This window comes from Moschus berezovskii, chromosome 4 (assembly GCF_049115385.1).
Source record: "Moschus berezovskii isolate FMDL1 chromosome 4, NW_MosBer_1.0, whole genome shotgun sequence".
Classification (NCBI taxonomy): Eukaryota; Metazoa; Chordata; class Mammalia; order Artiodactyla; family Moschidae; genus Moschus; species Moschus berezovskii.
The window spans coordinates 107468593-107478480 of NC_142463.1; the positions used below are offsets into that span (position 1 = coordinate 107468593).

Sequence of the window (9888 nt, forward strand, 5' to 3'; positions counted from 1 at the left end):
TGATTGCAGCCATGAAATTAAAAGACGCTTGCTCCTTGGAAGGAAAGTTATGACCAACCTTGATAGTATATTAAAAAGCAGAGACATTACTTTGCCAACCAAGGTCCGTCTAGTCAAGGCAATGGTTTTTCCCGTGGTCATGTATGGTTGTGAGAGTTGGACTGTGAAGAAGGCTGATCGCCGAAGAATCGATGCTTTTGAACTGTGGTGTTGGAGAAGACTCTTGAGAGTCCCTTATACTGCAAGGAGGTCCAACCAGTCCATTCTAAAGGAGATCAATCCTAGATGTTCATTGGAGGGACTGATGCTAAAGCTGAAACTGCAATACTTTGGCCACCTCATGCGACGAGTTGACTCACTGGAAAAGACTCTGATGCTGGGAAAGGTTGGGGGCGGGAGGAGAAGGGGACGACGGAGAATGAGATGGCTGGATGGCATCACCGACTCTGTGGACATGAGTTTGAGTGTACTCCGGGAGTTGGTGATGGACAGGGAGGCCTGGCGTGCTGTGATTCATGGGGTCGCGGAGAGTCGGACACGACTGAGCGACTGAACTGAACTGAACTGACTGATATACTCTGGATAAAAGTCCTTAATCAGATATATGACTTACAAATAAATATTCTCTTTCATTTTTTGGGTTGTCTACTCATTCTTTCAAGTGAAAGTGAAAGTCATTCAGTCATGTCCAACTCTTTGCGACTTCATGGACTATACAGTCCATGGAATTTTCCAGGCCAGAATACTGGAGTGAATACTTTCCCTTCTCCAGGGGATCTTCCCAACCCAGGGATCAAACCCTGGTCTCCCACACTGCAGGCAGATTCTTTGCCAGCTGAGCCACAAGGGAAACCCTGGAATACTGGAGTGGATAGCCTATCCCTTCTCCAGTGGAGCTTCCCAACCCAGAAATCAAACTGGGGTCTCCTACATTGCAGGAGGATTCTTTACCAACTGAGCAGGTGTACTTGAAAATGCAAAAGAGTTTGTAAATTTTGATAGACTCAATCTATCTTTTCTTTTTTCCTTTCTAATATTGAACTTTGGGTATCATAGCTAAGAAATCATTGCCTAATTCATGGCCATGAAGATTTACATTTACATTTTTGCTAAATTTTACAGTTTTCCTACCTATATTTAGTTTTATGGTCCATCTTGAATTAATTTTTATATATGTTATGAGGTAATGGTCCAAATTTATCCTTTAACCTTTAGATATTGAGTTGTCCCAGTACCATTTGCTGAAAGGACTACTTTTTCCCCAATTGAACTGTCTTGACACTCTTCTCAAAATCAATTGATCATAAATGTAATAATTTGTTTCTGAACTTCTTATACTAGTGTCACAAACCTGCACTACTGTATCTTTGTGGAAAGTTTTGTAATTGAGATGTGGGAATCCTCTGACTTTGTGGGGGGTTTCTGAGATTATTTTGGCTATTTGGAGCCCCTTGCATTTCCATTTGAATTTTGGATCTGCTTGTCAATTTCTGCAAAAGAGGGAGCAAGGATTCTTGCAGAAATTTTGTGAATTTGCAGATCAGTTTAGGGAGTGTTACCATTGTAACAATATAAACCTTCCAATTCATGAATGCAAAGTATCTTTTATCTTCTTGAATTTCTTTCAATCATCTTTTGTAGTTTTCAGTGTATAAGTGTTGCTTGTGTTTATTTTATTCCTGTTGCTTTTTAATGTTATTGTGAAAGAAATCATTCTACTTTCACATTCAAATTATTCATTACTTGTGTAAAGACATGTAACTGATTTATGCATACTGATATTGTATCCTACAATCTCACTGAACTTACATATTCATTCTAATACTATTTCATGTGTGAATTCCTGAAGATTATCTGCATACAGATCACGCAATCGACAAATAGAAAACATTTTATATCTTCCTCTCCAATCTGGATATCTTTTTCCCTTACCTAATTGCCCTAGCAAGAACATCTTGTACAATATTTAATAGTTTAGTAGACACGGCAAGAACACACAATCTCGTACTATCCCTGACATTGGTGAGAATGCATCTAGTCTTTCTCCATTAAGTATGATGTTGCCTGTGGGTTTTTCATAGATGACTTTTATGAAGTTAAGAAATTTTCTTTCTGTTTCAACTTGATTGAGTGTTTTTTTTTTTTCTTTTTATCATGAAAAGACATTCAGTTCAGTTCAGTTCAGTCGCTCAGTCGTGTCCGACTCTCCGCGACCCCATGAATCACAGCACACCAGGCCTCCCTGTCCATCACCAACTCCCGGAGTTCACTCAAACTCATGTCCACAGAGTCAGGGATGCCATCCAGCCATCTCATTCTCTGTCGTCCCCTTCTCCTCCCGCCCCCAACCTTTCCCAGCATCAGAGTCTTTTCCAGTGAGTCAACTCGTCGCATGAGGTGGCCAAAGTATTGGAGTTTCAGCTTTAGTATCAGTCCTTCCAATGAACACCCAGGATTGATCTCCTTTAGAATGGACTGGTTGGATCTCCTTGCAGTCCAAGGGACTCTCAAGAGTCTTCTCCAGAACCACAGTTCAAAAGCATCAATTTTTCGGTGATCAGCTTTCTTCACAGTCCAACTCTCACAACCATACATGACCACGGGAAAAACCATAGCCTTGACTAGATGGACCTTTGTTGGCAAAGTCATGTCTCTGCTTTTTACTATACTATCTAGGTTGGTCATAACTTTCCTTCCAAGGAGTAAGCGTCTTTTAATTTCATGGCTGCAATCAGCATCTGCAGTGATTTTGGAGCCCAAAAAAATACAGTCTGACACTGTTTCCACTGTTTTTCCATCTATTTCCCATGAAGTGATGGGACCAGATGCCATGATCTTTGTTTTCTGAATGTTGAGCTTCAAGCCAACCTTTTCACTCTCCTCTTTCACTTTCATCAAGAGGCTTTTGAGTTCCTCTTCACTTTCTGCCAGAAGGGTGGTGTCATCTGCATATCTGAGGTTACTGATATATCTCCTGGCATTCCTGAGTCCAGCTTGTGCTTCTTCCAGCCCAGCGTTCCTCATGATGTATTCTGCATATAAGTTAAATAAGCAGGGTGACAAGACACAACCTTGACGTACTCTTTTTCCTATTTGTAACCAGTCTGTTGTTCCATATACAGTTCTGACTTTTGCTTCCTGACCACATTTTGTCAAATGCCTACTGAAATGGTCGTGTGGTTTTTTGTCTTATTTTATGAATATGCTGCATTGCATAGGTTGATACTATATGTTCAAACAATCTTGCATTCCAGGAATAAACTCTTGCTCATGGAGTATAATCTTTCATACATGGTAATGGATTTAGTTTGCTAGTATTTTATGGAAAATTTTTTGACCTATATCCCTAAGGAATATTTATTTCTTCCCTTGTGATGTCATTTCTGGTAATAAGCCTCATATAATGAGCTGGTCGACTCTGTGGACACAAGTTTGAGTGAACTCCAGGAGTTGGTGATGGACAGGGAGGCTTGGCGTGCTGTGATTCATGGGGTCGCGGAGAGTTGGACACGACTGAGTGACTGAACTGAACTGAACTGAACTGAATGAGCTGGTAAATGACCCCTTGTTTTCTACATTTTAAAATTATTTTTAATTATGATAAAATACACATAATGTTAAATATTTCATCTTAAACCATTTTAAAGGTGCAGTTCTATGGTGTTAAGTCCTTCTATTTTTTGCAAAAGTTCATGAAAGAGTTATGCTAATTGTAATATAAATATTAGGTAGACTTTGACAGTGCAGCCATCTGGGCCAAGGTCTACCTCTGTGGACATTTTTTTTTGCATTATTAATGTTATCTCTTTATTTGCTACAGATATTCAGATTTTCTACACGTTCATGAATGTATTTCCATACTTTGCATCTTACTTGGAATTTATCCATTTCATCTATGCTTTCTAATTTGTTAGTGCTCGTGGTCAGTGCTTAGAGTATTCTCTTACAGTCCTTTTATTTCTTTAAGATCAGCAGTGTTTTCTCCTCTTCTTTGCTCATTTCAGAAACCTGATCCTTCTATCTTTTTGTCTTGATCAGTATCCCCATGGGTTGTCAATTTTGTTGATTCTTTCAAAGAACCAACATGTTATTTTTATTTCTTCTTTTGTTTTTCTATTTTTAAATTCATTTATTTCTGTTCTAGTGTATTTTATTTTGACTTTTCTCTTTGCTGTGCTTTGCCTTAAAGTTCTATAAGGTCATTGATTTGAGATTTTTCATCACTTTTAATATAGCTATTTCCAGCCATAAATATCTCTTTATGCACAACATTATGTGTATCGCACAAGATTTTGTATGTTGTATTTTCATTTTCATTCCTGCCAAATCATTTTCTGATTTTACTTGTTATTTCTTCTTTGAGCAATTGATTGTTTGGAATGTGTTGCTGAACCTATGGAACTCATAGAAACAGAGTAGAACTGTGGTTAACAGGGACTGAGGGATGCAGCAAAAGTGGAGATGCTTGGCAAAGAGAATAAGTCTTCAGTTACAAGATGAAGAAGCCCTGGGAGTCTAACATACAGTGTTGTGCACTTGAAACTTGCTGATAAAGAAGACCTTAAGCATTCTGACTATACACATAAACACACACACACTCTTAATTGGTTATTATTGAGGTGATTTTTAAGTAAATTGATAGTGGTAATCATTGCACAAAGTATGCATAGGTCAAATCATCACATTATACACTGTAAATATATATGATTTTTTTCTATTTTTTTAATTTTTTATTTTAATTGGAAGTTAATTACTTTACAATATTGTGGTGTTTTTTGCCATACATTCACATGAATCAGCCATGGGTGTACATGTGTTCCTCATCCTGACCCTCCCTCACACCTCCCTCTGCATCCCATCCCTCAGGGTCGTCCCAGTACACCAGCCTTGAGCACCCTGCCTCACGCATCGAACCTGGACTGGCAATCGATTTCACATATAATAATATACATGCTTCAATGCTATTTTCTCAAATCATCCCACCCTCGCCTTCTCCCACAGAGTCCAGAAGTCTGTTCTTTACATCTGTGTCTCTTTTGCTGTCTCGCATATAAGATCATAGTTACCATCTTTCTAAATTCCATATATATATGCTAATATAATATATTGGTGTTTTTCTTTCTGACTTACTTCCCTCTGCATTATAGGCTTCAATTTCATCCACCTCATTAGAACTGATTCAAATGCATTCTTTTTAATTGTTGAGAAATATTCCATTGTGTATATGTACCACAGCTTTCTTATCCATTCGTCTGCTGATGGACATCTAGGTTGCTTCCATGTCCTGGCTATCATAAACAGTGCTGATGAACACTGGGGTACATGTGTCTCTTTCATTTCTGGTTTCCTTGGTGTATATGCCCAGCAGTGGGATTGCTGGGTTGTATGTCAGTTCTATTTCCAGTTTTTTAAGGAATCTCTACACTGTTCTTCATAGTGACTGTACTAGTTTGCATTCCCACCAACAGTGTAAGAGGGTTCCTTTTTCTCTGCACCCTCTCCAGCATTTATTGTTTATAGACTTTTTGATAGCAGCCATTCTGACCAGCGTGAGATGGTACCTCATTGTGGTTTTGGTTTGCATTTCTCTGATAATGAATGATTTTGAGCATTTTTTAATGTGTTTGTTAGCCATTTGTATGTCTTCTTTGGTGAAATGTCTGTTTAGTTCTTTGGCCCATTTTTTTTGTATTGGGTCGCTTATTTTTCTGGAATTGAGCTGCAGGAGTTGCTTGTATATTTTTGAGATTAATTCTTTGTCAGTTGCTTCATTTGCTATTATTTTCTCCCATTCTGAAGGCTGTCTTTTCACCTTGCTTGTAGTTTCTTTTGTTGTACAAAAGCTTTTTAATTTAATTAGGTCTCATTTGTTTATTTTTGCTTTTATTTCCATTACTCTGGGAGGTGGGTCATAGAGAATCCTGTTGTATCTTTTTATTTATCTGTACTGACCACATCTGAAATGGGTAGTGTGGAAGGTGGGAAACGAGACCTGGAAAGTTATTTCTATTCTTGAAAAGTCAAAGTCTTTTTAGGTTTGGTTCATAATATATTTAACTATCAATTCCCTCAAAAACTTATTAGACACCCAATAGATTTCACTCCTTCAATGATTTCTATGTTTTCGGGACCACACTTAGGTCTTTTTCTAGAAGTAATTTTGTGGCTTGATTTATTTTGCGTTCTTTCCTTCTGAACATAATAAAGCTACCGTGAGGCTCCCTGGAACACGGATGGAAAGACTACAACTTATTTCTCTTTTCTCTCTTGTTACAGTCAACTGAAAGTGGATCTAAAGTTCACAACCACTTCTAATCTCATCTCTTCTTCTTTGGAGCTTACAAGCGGTGCATTTTTCTAATTTAACAAAGTTTTGAATTTCTGGGCTATGTTTTATTCTTTTTCATTTCTGACCTGCAAACTAAATTATTTTCTAAACATAAGTTCACTGAAATACCCTGGTGAACACAACAAGCTACCAACATTCTGTTTGCCTCCCAATTTACCTATATAGCAAAGATTTTGTCATTGAATATCATGCATCACCACATTTATGTTTTTGACTATCTGTTTTCTTGCCAACCTACTCCATACTCTTAAGCTATGGCCACATATTTAAGATTCGTTACAATAACACCTTAGCTCTTGGAACTGATTTCTGTGTCAGGTCAAGTAACACTAGCTACAGAAGAGACAACTGCCAGATATTGGTGCTTTCCCCCACACACACACACATCATAGTCTGATGAGGGTTGGGCAGTAATCTGGAAACTTTCTTCATCTTCAGTTCTATTATCATAGAATCCTTTAATTCTAGCTTTGTGAGTGAAAAATGTAGATAAAGAAAAGTCCTTTTAATTTTAAGTATATTTAGGCATAATATGATTTAATACAAAGACTTTATCACTTTTAAAAATAATATCCTATTGATCAGTGTGTATGTGAGTGTGTAGTCGGACTTAACTATTCTCTAAGTGAAAACTTAGAACCACAAAAAGATACTTAAAGAAAATATCCCTCATTTCCCAGCTTACTTGATAGTAGGCTAAACACTTAGAAAAAAAGGTACATAGTAATTTTACAAATCTAAACATTGCAAAAACCAATATGTTCTTCAATAAAAAAGTAATCTCAGAGGTGAAAAAAATATAGATGGACCACGGATTAGTTGTTGGAGAAAGAAGAGCAGGTGGTACACATGGAGAGGAGACAGCTCTTTGCCTGGTAAGGATATTTCTCTTTCTTCTCTACTACCTATGTTTTAAAAACCACTATAATTTTATGCAAAAATATTCCAGTAATTCCCCCAAATTCTATATTTGCAATATCACATTAAAAATAAGGTTAACGAAGAAGAAAAGGAACAATAAATTAGGAAAGTGTAACAAAGTTTAATGGCAACCCACTCCAGTGTTCTTGCCTGGAGAATCCCAGGGACGGGGGAGCCTGGTGGGCTGCCGTCTATGGGGTCGCGCAGAGTCGGACACGACTGAAGTGACTTAGCAGCAGCAGCAGCAGCAACAAAGTTTAAGACTTTTTCTTTTTGCTACACTAATTATGTCTGAGCCACTTTCCTGCTGGAACAAGTATGGTGGTGATGCTGATGACAGCAGTGATGCTGGTGATGACTAAGGCAAGGATGATTTACTGCTTCGCTAAGTGCTAGCTCTGCATCTAGCAATGTTTCAACTAAACTAAACACATTCATTTAATTTGTATGCCCCAGATGAGTGAGCAATGTATCTAAGATTTCCCCCACTTTTTTAGTAAAGAAGCAAAAATCCTGAGGAGTTTAAAACTTCTCAAATCAATCAATCTTCAATTAAATAAGTAATATGGATTAGAAATTATATAAAAATAACCTGTTATGTCACTCAAAATTCGGGCAACAATGTTTGTGAGATCCTGAACCTTGGTATCAAAGAAGAATATAAATAAACTAAAACAATTATACAGTATTGTTAAAAGCAACTTTTAAAAGAAAGAAAGCATTTTTAACATCACACAAAGGAATTCTACTTTATTCAGGAGGTAGAGGATAAGTTAACAATTTCCCAGCCTGTAGAAACCCCTGCCCAGGTGACAGACACAGAAGGCAGTGAGAGAATCCTCTGATGGGACCCAGGAGAAGAGCTTCTGTTCTTCCTTCTGAAGCTTGGTGATGCTTTCCTGGGCACTTTCAAGAGTAAAGCAGTATAGCAACCTCAGAAAGTAAACCTCTAGCTGTCTGAAATCACCACAGGCATATTGCTGGCTGAAGGGTGCAGAAGCTCCTTCTGTATCCATGATAGGATTTGAAGAGAAGAGGAAGGTAGAGCTGTGGAGCTAGGTGAGTCAACTGTCCTTATCCTTTCCTGATCCAGATAAAAGCTGATGCTGTTACTTGCACTTGGGGGGGCACTTCTCTTGGCATTGTTGGGGAGGTGGCACAGGAGGGCATTTCTGCTGGCACTGAGGAGGTGGGCATGGCTCAGGGCACTTTGGAGGTGGGCAAGGCTCAGGGCATTTCGGTGGGCACACTACTGGAGGTGGCTGGCAGGGCTGCTTGCACTGCTGCTGCTGCTGAGACATCTTTCTGGAATCTTAGAATCTGAAAGAAATTACACAACAGTGTTCACAAGAAGGAATTCCTACAGAAGGACATGGCAAAAATTATGCAATACCATCAGCTAGTAGCCAGTCTCTAAGAATGTGCTTTCATTTTTTTCATCTCTTTTAATGAATTTCTGGCTTCTCTTGCTCTCTTAGGAAATTGTTTCATCAGCCCAGAGAAAACCTTCTCTTTGCTCATACAAATTTTCTTAAAAAAATATTTTTGTTTGAAAGAACAGAGCATTAATTTTTTTGTTTTTTTTTAACTAAAACAACATCTTCAAAAAAAGTCCATCACAAGTTCTAAAATCTGGGGCAAGCTCACAAGCAATTCCAATCTTCATTATCTCTCATGAGGTCCCAGCAGTCTGACTTGTGTACAGAGCAAAGGGCCACCAGGAAGGATACAAGGGCCTCATACTTTCTAGGAGAAATGCCTCTGAAATCGCCACAGAAGGACACCAAAACGATATCAAAAAAGAAAAAACAGTTTCTTCTTTACCTCTTAATGTCAAAGATTTCCTATTAACTTCTTTTTCAATAGGGAAATTCAAACTCTCTACCCGAAACCTAATAAATATAGCATACAAGTTCCAAGTTCCCATCCATTAAGGCGCATTAAATGCTTGATCATAACTTTGGACCCACCAAATGTGCTGCCTCCAGCATAAACTCAATATTTGGGAGCCCAGGAACAAAGTAGAACTGAAGAATCAGACTCACCAGGTTCTCCAAAGTCTATCAGGACTTGAGTAGCAGGAGGATGGTGGTGGTGCAGCAAAGGGCCTTTTTATTGGGGCTTGCTGCCCCACCCAGGGGGAAGTTGAGCTGCCAAAATGGGCCTGGTTCAGTCATTTCCCAACCAAAATGCAAATCCATCCATAACTGGCTTGACAGGGACTCCAAAAAGAGGAAATGCCCTGCTCCAGGATCTCCTCACTGGATTACGTTCTCATGACTCACAGAGTCTCTGCTTAGCTCTTAGTTTCAGGAGTTTATGACAGAAGGATTTGTAGAGGTTTGTGGTGGGGGATGTTCTCTAACTTGTCATCAAGGGCTCCTTTTCTTCATCAGAGGATATGATCTTTTCTCTCTTTCACCTTCCTTGAATTATAAAACTGTTTGTTTTGTCCACTTGAACTGGTTGCCATTCTATTCTACATACTGGGTTGCAAAGGGCCTGGCTACCTGGGACACCTTTCTCTCTACCTCAGAGTCTTTTGTAAAGTAATTAGCCTCCAATTAAAATAAATAAATTTTAAAAAATAAAATAAAAATAAAGTCTCCTTGCTTCTA

General features: G+C 38.5%; 1 long non-coding RNA gene across 1 annotated transcript; it reads right to left on the minus strand.

The window, feature by feature from the left end:
• Positions 1-8009: 8009 nt before the first annotated feature.
• Positions 8010-9453, minus strand: LOC148778188 (uncharacterized). The gene is made up of 2 exons (XR_016037134.1): positions 9316-9453; positions 8010-8590 (listed from the first exon to the last, which is right to left on the minus strand). It is a non-coding gene; the product is annotated as an uncharacterized LOC148778188 (long non-coding RNA).
• Between the last annotated feature and the right edge of the window lie 435 nt (positions 9454-9888).